This window comes from Ricinus communis, chromosome 6 (genome assembly GCF_019578655.1).
Source record: "Ricinus communis isolate WT05 ecotype wild-type chromosome 6, ASM1957865v1, whole genome shotgun sequence".
NCBI classification, from domain to species: Eukaryota; Viridiplantae; Streptophyta; class Magnoliopsida; order Malpighiales; family Euphorbiaceae; genus Ricinus; species Ricinus communis.
Genome location: NC_063261.1, coordinates 12,413,870 through 12,427,884, shown reverse-complemented (window position 1 = coordinate 12,427,884; position 14,015 = coordinate 12,413,870).

Here is a 14,015-nt window from a genome sequence, read left to right as displayed (position 1 = left end):
AAAGTCTGGATATGCCCTCCGATCATCCATTCCTCGCTGAAACTTGCCGAAAAAGCCAAAAATTTCAGCTACCCCTATTCTTTTCAACTCGCCGGATCTTGCAATTCCAGCAGTCTTAAGGGGTGGCGATGGTTGGAAAAGGAAGCCTAGAAGTTGTTGATCATTTTGAGCCTAAGAACGCTGCAAATGGTCGCCAGAAACTCCATGATCGGCAGCAAGAAGCAACTGCCCATTCTAGCCATTTCCGTCAATTGCAGCCATCGAGCTCACAGCACCTTTAGCCGTCGCCGCGCACCACGGACGAGCCTCCATCACTACCGCCACCGATGGCTAACACCCTCCTCTTTATTCTTCTTCTTCTTCTTCTTCTTCTTTTTCTTTTTCTTCTTCTTCTTCTCTTTCTTTTTTTCTCTTTTCTTTCTTTTCTTTCTTTCCTTCCTTACCGACATTTGGTCCATGAATTTTTCTTCTTTACCATTTAGTCCCTCAACTTTTTAATTACTAACAATTTTTGCCTTGTAAAATTTTCGATTAACTCTTCAACTTTTCTTTAGCTTTTCAATTAAGCCCCTAACTATTTAATTATAAAAATACCAACCATACAAATTTTCATTTAAAACTCCAATTTAAAACAAATATATTTTAATCCTTATTCCAAAATTAATTGTCAATTTAATCCTAACACTTAATTAACTAAATTAATCAATTTTTCTAACCATTTCCCAATTAAAATCAACATCATTAGCTAATTAAAATTCATCATTCCTAAATAAATTCTTTTGTAAAATATTATTTATTAATTCTTTCATAAATTTCAAATATAGAATTTTAATTCATATATTCATATTGGGAGAAAATTAAATGACCAAAAATATAATTTATTTTCCAAGGAATTTACTTAATTACTTTCTTGAAAATCAAACTAATTAGATATAGAAAAATAACTCTCTTATTTTTATCTAGTATTGAAATTCTATTTTAATTCATCACAATTCAACTAATTAAAAATAAAGTAATATTAATTTAAATAAAATCTTGTTATTAATTACTACTAATATTATTATTATTATTAAAAAGGAAAAATTTACGGTATTACACTTTTATTGGATTTTGATAAAAAAATAAAAAAATATATATAACTCCCTCTTCATATATTTTTTGATTTTTAAATGAAAAATACAATTTTATTAAGGATTCATTAGAAAAATAATTAAGACCTTACTAATTTCTATTAAATTAGTATTTAATTATTTAGCATGAACTATAAATAAAAGAAATATAGAAATAATACATAAAATAGATTAGAAAAATTATTAGCCATTAAGCTTATTTTGATATTATTACCAAATTTTCATTATCATTAGTAACTCTGATGTCATGTCTTCACTTCAATAGTGTCATATTGCTTTTATCTTAGTGTCCTAAATATTATTCTAGATTGTTGTCATGTTGCCTACTATGTTATCTCAACTTATAGTAATGTTTTTGTATTTTTTTTAATAATGTCTTATAAATCCTATTATATGATGTGTTAATATTGGCTTTTGATAAAAGAAAAGTCAAAGAAAATGCGTAACTCCCTATTTATTCATTTTTTAATTTTACATTAGAATAAATTCGATTTTTAAATTTTATCCTTAAAAAGTCATTGAAAAAAAATTAAAACCTTGTTAATTTATATTAAATTAAATATTAGTATTAAATTATTTAGCATGAACTATGAATAAAAAATATAAAAATAATACATAAAATAGACTAGATAAATTATTAGTCATTAAGCTTATTTTGGGTATTATAATTAAATTTTCATTATTATTAGTAACTTCATTTTACTGATTTCACTTCAGTAGTGTCAACTCAGTGTCCTAAATATTCTACATTGGTCTCATGTTGACTACTATAGTTTTGGTATCTTGTTTTCTTTAGGGATAATTTTGGCATCTTAGCTTATATGCTTCGGTGTCTTAGTATTTCTTTAGCAATATCTTGTAAATCCTATTATATAACATATTTCCATTGGCTTTTGACAAAAAAAAAGTCAAAGAAAATGCATAAATCACTATTTATTTAATCTTTACACTAAAATAATTCAATTTTTTAAATTTATTGTTAAAAGTTATTTAAAAAATAATTAAGACCTTATTAATTTCTATTAAATTAGTATTTAATTATTTAGCATGAACTATGAATAAAAATATAGAAAAAATACATAAAATAAATTAGAAAAATAGCCATTAAGCTTATTTTAGATATTATAATCAATTTCGTTTTATTATTAATAATTCTATTGTCCTGACTTCATTTCAGCAGTGTCATATTGCTTCTAACTCTGTATCCTAAATATTCTCTATTGGTGTCATATTAACTACTATAATCTTGGTGTCTTCATTTATATGCTTTGGTCTTAATTCATATTAACTACTATAGTCTTAGTATCTTGACGTATATGTTCTTGATGTTTTAGTATTTTTTTAGTAATGTCTTGTAAATCATATTACATGATATGCTTTTATTAGCCTTTGATAAAAAAAAATAAAAAAAAATGGATAAATCCCAGTTTATTGATTTATTAATTTTTCCACTAAAATTAATAGAATTTTTTAAATTTTCTTGTTAAATAGTTATTAGAAAAATAATTAATACCTTCTTAATTTCTATTAGTTTAGTATTTAATTATTTAGCATGAATTATGAATTTAAAAAATATAGAAATAGTATATAAAATTATTCAAAAAATTAGTAACTATTAAGTTTATTTTGGGTATTATAATCAAATTTTTCATTATTATTAGTAACTCTGATGTCCTCATTTCACTTCGATAGTGTCAGATTTATTTTATATCAGTATCCTAAATATTTTATATTGGTGTCACGTTGACTACTATAATTTTGATGTCTTAACTTATTTGCTTTGGTATTTTAGTATTTCTTTGGTAATGTTTTGTAAATCTTATTACATGACATGCTTTTATTGACTTTTGACCAAAAAAAGTCAAAGAAAATATACAACTCTCTATTTATTTATTTGTTAATTTTTACTCTAGAAAAATATATTTTTTTAAACTTTATTGTTAAAGAGCGATTAGAAAAATAATTAAGACATTGTTAATTTTTAGTAAATTAGTATTTAATTATTTAGCATGAACTATGAATAAAACAAATATAGAAATAATATATAAAATATATTAGAAATATTATTAGCCATTAAGTTTATTTTTGGTATTATAATCAAATTCTCATTATTATTAGTAACTCAGGATACGATTGCTTCTATCTCAGTGTCTTAAATATTTTAGATCGGTATCATGTTGCCTACTATAGTCCTGTTAGCTTAAGTTATATGCTTTGGTGTTGTAGTATTTCTTTAGTAATGTCTTGTTAAGCCTATTATATGATGTGCTTTTATTGGCTTTTAATTAAAAAGAAGACAAAAAAATGTATAACTCTCTATTTATTTATTTTTTGAATTTTTACACTAGAATTAATGTAATTCTTTTAAAATTTTATTCTTAAAGAGTCATTAAAAAAAATAATTAAGACCTTGTTAATTTCTATTAAATTAGTACTTAATTATTTAGCATGAACTATGACTAAAAATATAGATTTAATACATAAAATAGATTAGAAATATTATTAGTCATTTAGCTTATTTTGGATATTAAAATCAAATTTTTATTATTATTAGTAATTCTGATATCCTGATTTCACCTGACTAGTGTCAGATTGCCTCTATCTTATGTCCTAAATATTTTATATTGGTATCATGTTGACTACTATAATCTTATTGTCTTAACTTATATCTTTTGGTGTTTTAGTATTTCTTTAGTAATATCTTGTAAACCTATTACATGACATGTTTCTATTGGCTTTTGATAAAAAAAGTTAAAAAAAATACATAAATCCCTATTTATTAATTTTTTAATTTTTACATTAGAATAAATATAATCTTTAAATTTTATTAGTAAAAGAGTCATTAGAAAAATACCTAAATTAAATTAGTATTTAATGATTTAGCTTGAACTATGTATAAAAGAAATAAAAATAAGCATAAAACATATTAGAAAAATTATTTGCCATTAAGCTTTTCTGGAGTAGATAATCAAGTTTTACTATTATTAGTAATGCTGGTGTCCTGACTTCAATTCAGTAGTTGTCGGATTGTATCTATAAAATTTAATTGTTAATGTAAATGAATATAAAATTTTATTTTTTCTTTTATTATACATAATTTTACTTTTTTGATTTTTAATTAATAATATCTATAATTTTCCTTTTTCATCTTAGAATTCATAATTGATATATTCTCAACGAATTTTAATAATTAATGCATATGACTTTTAATATTTAAACTCGTTACTATTCATATAATAAAATGAATAATAGTTATATTTAAATTTCTTAGCACTTTACAATTATAAAATGTCACATAATCTTTAAATTAGAATTAGCTTCACTGCTAATACATAGTAAAATAGTGACAGAAATTAGCAATAGACAATATCCCTTCTATTTAGTGATAGACTAACTATAGATTAGTAACAAAACTAAGAAATTTATTTTTTTCGATACCAGTGATGGATTGCCGACAGATTAGTGATAGACACCTGGCTATAGAAAATTTATGTCCCTGATGCATAAGTATTTTTTGCACCAACATTTGGCTCCTAGACTAGAGATGGTTTTGCCGATGGGAAATTGCGACAGACTTTTAGCCACGAGCTGTAATACCCGAAATTTTTCTTTAATAAAAATAATATTAATAATAATTAATAAATGAGTTTTATTTAAATTAATTTAATTATATTTTTTATTCGGTTTAATTTGAATGATTTAAATACAATTTTGAAAATTTAATATTAGACAAATAAAGGAGTTATTTCTATACCCAATTAGTTTGATTTTTAAGGAGTTAATTAAGTAAATTACTTGAGAAATAAATTATATTTTTGGTTATTCAAATTTTCTCCAAATGTATATATAGTATATCTATAAATAAAATTATATATTGAAAAATTATGGTAGAAATTGTAAAGGATGTTTTTATAAAAGAATTTTGGAGAAATTGATATTTTAATTAACTAGTGGTATTAAATTATAACTTGAAAAATAATTAGTTAATTGATTATTTAAATTAATGGTGTATTAGGACTAAAATGGAGAATTATTTTGGAATAAAGATTAAAAGTATAATTTCATTAATATGAGGTTTTAATAGAAATTTGTATGTTTGGTATTTTTATAAATAAATGTGTTGGCAAGGGTATTTTTGTAATTATGTATTTTTCAATAATTCTAATTTGGCCCAAATTAAGAAGTCAGGGGCTTAATTGAAAGGCTAAAGAAGAGTTTAGGGGTTAAATGGAAATTTTGCAGGGTGAAATTGTACGTAATTAAAAAAGTCGAGGGACCAAATTGTAATAAGGAAAATTTTAGGGGTCAAATTTTGATATTGAAAGGAAAGGAATCGGGGAAGAAGAAAAGGAAGTGAGGTGTCGGGGAGAGAGAAAAAAAGAAAAAAAATCGAGGAGAAGAGGGTGGCTCACTGCCACTGGACGTGTTCCGTGGCCGGGCCTCTCCGGTGGTGCAACCACGAGCATGATGGAGACGGTGGCGAGTGGTGAATCGCGAGGAGAAGGCAGCCCGAGGCCGTTGCCATTCCGTACCGATCTCAGTGGCGATCGGCTCCCTTTGAAGAGAGCTACCTTTTGGCGGTGGCGGCATCGGTTTTGGTGGCTAGAGGAGGGAGTTCCAGCGAAGTGGTGGCAGCCGCATTTTCCGGCGAGCTCCGGCGGAGGATGGACGATCGGAGGACGTATCTCGACTCTCCTCAGCTCAAGCTTCGCAATAGCACCGGTTTCGTGGCGATCGGGCTTTGTTTGCAAATCGACGGCCGAGATTATCCGTAAATCTCTCAGGATGATCGGGAGTCGGATCGGAAAATCGGAAGCAGGGATCGTCATCAGCGCGTCGTTTCGAGTCCGATGGTGTGCTCGGATCGTAGATCAGACTCGGGCGGCCAGAGGCGAGTTGACCGAGTGATCGAGCGTTTCGGTAATTTTCTTTGGCCCGTAGATTTAAGAATTCTTTGATGTAATTTATGCTTATTGAATGTGTTGAGTATTAGATGATATTTGTGAGTCAAAAATAATTGTCTGTCAGTTTGCCTGCCCTTGTGTTTTGTGTTGTGTAGTGGAGTTGGGAAAATAGTGAAGTCTGGGGACCCGACTCCTGTTGTTTTGAATTGCTGGATATTTGTAGTGTTTTTCTGGCAGGTCCTATACCCGTTTTACGGGGGGTAAATGTCCGTAAATTAGGGGAGGTTCTGCTGAATTTTCGGCAGATCCCTTGAGTCTAATTTAGTTTTAGGCAGTCCATTCTAGGAGTCTAAGTTAGGAAAAATTTAAGAATGTATATTAATTGAGTATTTTTCGTGACTAGAAAATTCAGCCTTCCCGCCAGCTCCACCCAAGGCGTAGGAGCGGACTGCGGAACGCGTTAGATCTGTGAGTTAAAGTCACATAATCTCTACACTATTGCCAAACCTAATTTGATATGCTATCTTGAAATTCATATTTAATATGATTATTAGTATTGCAATATAAATAATTTTATTTCATTATTATTTACTGAGATTAATTTTTAATATTATTACTAGTAATATTATATTGCTATTTTGATAGTCAATGTTATATTCACACAATTGTTATTATTATTTTTCCACATAAATCGCACGTTGTTTCCTCGAAATTCTGATTCTTTATTTCGATATGTGTTTAATAATTTTGCTAGACCATGATTATTATTATATTTGTTGAATGTGATTTGGGATGAGGCTTTAGTAGAACATGCCACCTGGTGGGTTGCATTAGGATCGCGTGCGCACCAATAATGATCAAAGATAGGTAACAAGGTTATTATGAATTTGTTTGCCTTGATCGAGCATTGCTCTCTGGGCTGAGTTCAGTTGATTGCCGGAGTTAAGGTCCCTGATCGAGCAACGGTCTCTGGGCGCCGGCTTAGTTGGAATTCAAGTGTTCAAGCTGGAGGTAAGAACCCTGATCGAGCTTGCTCTCTAGGTGCCAGACCTGTTGGATTAAAAGAGCCCAAAGGCTACTAGTAATTGGGGTTAGGGTTCTGCTGAGCCACTCGTCCCGTAAAAGTAAAAATATATTTTTATTTATTATTTATTTTTTTTATTATGGTATGATTATAGTATGATTCGTATTTAATGTACATGGTTTGATATACTGATTCGAATAATTAATATTTTCTGGGTAAACTGCAATAGTCTCTAGATTATTTGATTTTAACTCACTCTCGAGACTGACAGTCTCAATTTACTTTTTTTCAGATTCGTGACTGTTAGTCTTCCCGCGACTTTTACTCAGTAACCCGACTTCTTCATCATCGAATGGCATGTTTTGATTTGGTATGTCAAATTGTAAAAATCTTAGATTCTCCGCAGTAGTAATAGTAGGGGTATCAGTGGAGATTTTCTGTAGTTTCAGGTCTCGCCTAATTCTTCTAGCAGACCGAATTAATTATGTAAAATGTAACTATTAAGATAATTTATGGCTTTAATAATATTAATTTGAGATGAGATTTGATTGAGTTAGTGAGTGTCAGGCTTACTACTAGATTCGGTGGCCTTACGCCTACCCATTCCCTAGTGCCGGTCACGAGCCCACGGATGGGGTCGTGACACGAACGGCTGGTCCATCACTACTTTTGGCTGCAATTGAGCGCCATAATTTAATTATCGTCAGCGACAGACATGTCCCTCGGTGATTTGTGACGAACATTATATCTGTCACTAGTTAGTGATGAACATTGTTGTCGTTAGCACCTTAATATTATACGATTTCGCTTGCTGCTATTTTGGTTAAGCTTAGCGATGGAAATCAACCACACCATATCGTTTATACATAGTTTAGTGATAATGTGGTTATAGTAGGGCTACCATGAACAACATTGTGTGCATCAAAGAATCCAATTACAATATAGATGAGAGCGAATACTATAGGTCACTGATTGAAATTATACAATTAGAGTATCCTGCATCACCAATTAAGAGAATCGTACTATTTAAGTGTGAATGGTTTGATCCAACGTCGAACTTATTAACTAAAGTTCATCCTCAATATAAGCTTTTCAAGGGAAATCATAAGTAGATATTTAATAAGTATGAGCCATTTATTTTGGTTGCTCAAGCTTGTCAAGTGTATTTTTGCCCTTACCGTAGCCTAAGATGTGACGAAAGCAACTTGTGGGCTATTTGTAAATTAAACCTAAGACTGTAGTCAAAATTTCAAAATTATCTAAAACAACACAACTGTCTTGTGTCTTAACGCTGTTAGTACTCATTTTCCGGATTCAAATATCGAGAAAATTACGGAGAATCTTATGATAAGAGTTACTATTTTTCTCGAGTTTCGAAAGACTGAAGATGGGCGAATCCAAGTTAGGATTGAGAATAATTAAATCAAAATTACTTTTCTAGAATTAATATGGATTTAATTATCATAAAAAAATAACTTTGAGTAAAATGTTCTTTTCAGCAAGTATAAGGACTAAATTGCCATAATTTTCCAAACGTTTTAGCCCTTAAAGCCAATCGCCTCTGCGTGTAGCCGAATCAGTTTTGCAGAGAGCCGATAAGCTTAGCATAAAGCTAAATTGGCTTTATGCAGAGCCTGTCAGCTCTATACAATGCCGATTAGATTTTTTCTTGATTTGACACTATTTTATTCGTATTCTTTTTATATTTAAATGCCTAAAAATATAAATGTAAGTCTCTAAAAAAACTTTGTGATAATTATTGAGATTATTAAAATATTTTTATTGGATATCATTGACCAATAAAATAAAATCTTTGAAGCAACTAAAGCATATTGTTTTCATTTTTAGGGTTTCCAAACCCTAGCTCTATAAATAGAAAAATATACCCTATGTCTAGAGTTAGCAACATTTATTAGTTAGCAACTCTGATTAATTAGTAATTCATTATTAGAATTTTTTTCTTTGGAGAGACTAAAGCTTCTGAGAGAAAAAACAGAGAGTTTTTTCTTAGAAGTCATTGAGAAAGAACCCTAGATTAGGAAATTATTTTTTTTGTAGAACGACAGCAACATTTTTGAATCTCAAGTCGCACTGGGTTCTTAACCTATCTTCGACTCAATTGCCTCCTCATCTCTAAGACTCGCAGAACAACCAACAGTGACAACTTGAGGATTCCCCTACATCCACATCGTCAACACCTTTTTGCCTTACTTGTTATTTTGTATTTATTTATGAACCTAGAAACATATTTAAGATGTCTTATTATTATTTTATATAATTCATGTGGTCAAAATATGTTTTTCTTATGAATCAACACACTGACTCATGAGGTTTTGAATATGATAATAAGAACATGAAGTGTTTTGAATCTGATAGTATGATTTCATTAGATTTTAAATCTGATTAGTCTAATGATTAAGGAAACATAATTAATTTGTTTTTGTTTATTTGAATTAGAGTTCTAGGATTATATGATTAAAATTAGGAATCTGCTTTAAAGTGTTATTTTTACTTATATCAGTTTTATTTTCTAGGTTTTGCAAGTTTTTATGCTTTTATTGTTTGATTCCGTTTTTTATGTTTCTTATTTAATATTATATATTTTAATCTAATTTTCTATCATTTGTGCATGTAAAAATGGGCTTCTCGGTGTGAAAAATTGAAGAAGTTTGTAGAAAGATCATCCAAGCCTTAGAGCCAATCGGCTCAGTACAGAGCCGATTTAGCTCAGGTTTAGCCGATCGGCTCATTGTAGAGCCGAATTGGCTTACGTTAAGTCGATCAGCTCTATACCCTATACTAACCGGCAGCGCACATTTATGGCCTAATCTCGAGTTGTTAATATATTTTTGGTGATTTTGTGTACTGTACTTAGGATTTAGGTGTTTTTCTTTCATTTTTTTTGTTGTAGGAAAAGTTATAACAAGTAGATTTAATTTAAGGTTGTAATAGGTAGATTTAATTTTTTGCACCTCTATTTTTGTTTTCTACTTGATATGCCAAATAACTGCAATATGATTGCCTAATTAAAATTTTAGCACATAAACTGTATGTCAAAAATTGGATCCAATATAAAAATTATAGTCCAGTAGGTTAATTAGATGGTAATTGGGCTAAATCTAACATCAATATAGATCTAGTGGGCTTTGCCATACTTTAATTATAATTAATTGGGTCATATATTAGATTTAAGATCAAATAACTCGGCCTTTACATAAAAAAAGTAGTCCATCTAGGCTTAAAGGCCTGGAATTAAAGCATAACTTGTAATTGGCTAGACTAGGTTGTCACGACCCAATCTGTGGGCCCATAATCGGCACTAGGGAATGGGTAGGCTTAAGGCTACCGAATCCCGTAGTAAGCCTTACAAACTGATAATTCAATAAAGTGCTTATAAAAATATATAATTAATCAAGACTGACATGCCACATACCAATCTAACTGGTCTTTGATAAAATTTCACGTCCATAATGGACCAGAACAATCATGACAAATCAAAAGTATTACTGCGGAGGGTCTAGAATATAAAATAAAAGAAAATATAAAAGTACAGATTATTTACAATAAGCCCGATGAAGAAAGAAGTCGGGCTGTCAAAATGCAGGACAACAAAGAACTCTAATTGTCACTTGAAAAAAAATAAGTTTGATACTGTCAGTCTCGAGAGTGAGCTAAAATCAAATAATCCAGTAACTAATGCAGTCTTCTTAATAAATAATATTTATTAATTCAGTATATCATGCCATTGTATATCAAATACAAGTCACACCATAATTTAGAAATAATATACATTTTAAGACTTATGGGATGAGTGGCTCAGCATAACCCTAACCCAAAACGCTAGTATCCTTTCGGCTCTCTTATTCCAATAGGTCTGGCTCCTAGAGAGCGAAGCTCAACCAGGTTCCTTACATCCAGCCTGGACACTTCATTCCCAACTAAGCCGGCGCTCAGAGAGCATTGCTCGACCAGGGACCTTTCTTCGGCAGTCAAACTTTTACAGCCCAGAGAGCTATACTCGATCAGGGCAAAATCCAAACATAACCTTATTACATGTCCCTGATTATTATCGGTGCGCATGCAGTCCTGATGCAACCCATTAGGTGGCATGTTCTACTATAGCCTCATTCCATTATCATAATCATAACATAAATATAATAATCATAAACTAACATCATTATTCAACAACATACTGAAATTAAGAATTTAGAATCTCGAATAAAGCAAGCGTGCAATTTATATATAGAATTAATACTAATAGTATTAAAATAACATTAATTGTGATTTCGAAATTAACGAGATAATTTTACAGATAATAATATTAATATTAATTGTGATAATTACTAATTAAATGAAATTATTTATAATGCAATACTGATAATCATATTAAACATAAATCACTAAAACATTGCATTAAATTTAGACATGTCAATAGTGTAGTGATTATATGACTTTAACTCACAGCTTTGTCGTGCACCTCAATCTGCTTCTATACCTCGGGTGGAGCTGGCGAGAAGGATGGATTATCTATTCACGAAAACACTCAGTTAATAGACATTCTTAAATTTTTTCTAGGCCTAGACCCCTAGATTAGACTGCCTAAAATTACTTTAGACTCGAGAATTCTGTCAAAAATTGGGTAGAACCTCCTCTAAATCATGGTCATTTACCCCCCATAAAACAGGTCCAGAACCTACCAAAAACACTTCAAATATACTGCGATTAATTAACGGGAATCGGGCCACTAAAACTGCATTAGTTTTCCCGACCCCGCAGCACATCACAATCACAAATAATTAAATCCAAATAATTTTTAAATTATCCATCACTCATAATTAATATCCACAATATTTTTCTAAAATTACAACATTATTTTTATGGTCTAAATAAAATTATACCGAGTTGAAATTGCAATATTTCGTGCATCTGGAAAACACGGGGATCTGGAAGCTGGTCTTGCCAACAGTGTCGGAATTCGAATCCGGAAGCGCCTACGCGAAGCTCGAGTTGTAGGGAGTCTAAAAATACAAGAGTTCCGGCCGTAAGGCACTAGATCAAGGCCGAAAAGGTGCTGCTCCAGTGAAGCTTCCCCAGGCTGCCGGTGGGGGATTTCACGGCAAGGAGGGTCACTTCTAGGGTTTTCGGGGTGGGGAGTCCGAATCTAGCATCACTTTGCCGAAAGGACACTGGCAGGGGGCTGAAATGGCAACGACAGTCCCTTTTCCTTCGGTCGACGTCGCGCGGAAAGGAAAGGGGAGGGGAAGGCTGGCGTCGGCAGTGGCCTGGTAGGCGTAAGCGAGGGGGGGCTGAAGTCAACATCGGGGGAGAAGGGAGAGAAGAGGAGGGAAACGAAGAAGGGAGGGAAGGAAAAGGGAGGAGAAAAAGAAAAAGAAGGAAAAAAATTTCTTTTCTTTTCTTTTTTTTATATTTATTATTATTATTATTATTATTATTATTATTATTATTATTATTTTATTATTTTTTTTAACAAATTGGGTATTACATTCTACCCTCTTAGAAAAAAATTCGACCTCAGATTTTAAAAGAAACACGGCTTACATTAGGATTGGAACAAATGAGGGTAAAGACTCCTCATTTCCTGCTTAGTCTCTCAGGTACACTCTTCTGACGAATGATTCCGCCACAACACTTTAACCATCGGAATAACCTTAGAGCGCAGTTGGCGAACTTGAGTATCCATGATCATGACTGGCTGCTCCTGTAAGTCAGATCTTTACTTACTTCCACATATTGAGGCTGCAACACATGCGAATGGTCCGAAATGTACTTCCTTAATATTGATATGTGGAATATCGGATGCACGTGCTAGAAATTTGGCAGAAAGTCTAGCTTGTATGCCACCTCTCTAATTCTGTCAATAATCTCAAAGGGTCCCACATATCGAGGGGCCAATTTGCCCTTCTTTCCGAACCACATCATAGCATGCATTGGAGACACATATTCCCTAACACTGAACTCCACGTGCTTCCGCTTCCGATCCACATAACTTTTTTGCCTACTGAAAGTTGTCTTGAGCCTCTCGCGAATAATAGGAACCTTTTATGAAGTAATCTGAACCAACTCTGGTCCTGCTAACTTCCATTTGCCAACCTCTTCCCAACACACAGGAGATCTGCACTTCTGATGCTGTACAAGGCCTCATAAGGTGCCATCTCGATGCTCGCATGGTAGCTGTTGTTATACTCGAATTCAATCAACGGTAGATACCAATCCCACTGACCACTAAAATCCAACACACACATCCGAAGCATATTCTCTAAAGTCTAGATAGTCCTCTCTGATTATTTGTCCGTCTAGGGGTCAAATGCTGTACTGAAGCCCAATCTAGTACCAAGCTCTTCTTGTAGCCTTTTCCAAAATCTCAAAGTGAATTGCGGTCCTTTATCAGACACTATAGAAATTAGAATGCCATGAAGACTAACAATCCTCTCTAGATACATTCGTGTATACTTAGCCATGGAATAAGTAGTCTTCACCGGAAGGAAGTGCGCTGACTTAGTCAATCGGTGCATAATTACCCATATAGAATCATAACCAGCAGAAGTCCTAGGTAAACCCGATACAAAATCCATAGTAATCCTCTCCCATTTCCACTATGGTATGGGAAGCGGTTGTAATAACCCTGATGACTTCTGATGCTCCAACTTAACCTGCTGACACGTCAGGCACTTGGAGACAAACTCTGCCACATCCTTCTTCATTCCATTCCATTAATAATTTCCTTTCAAATTATGATACATCTTGGTAGAGCCCGGATGCACGCTGTAAGCTGTACAATGAGCCTCTTCTAAAATCTCCTTTTTGAGATTATCCATATTGGGAACACGCAGCCTAGTGCCCATCCTGAGGGTACCATCATCATCTAAAATTAAATCATTAGCTCGACCCTGCTACACTTCTTCCAATATTTTCCGTGACTGTAGGTCCTGATTCTGA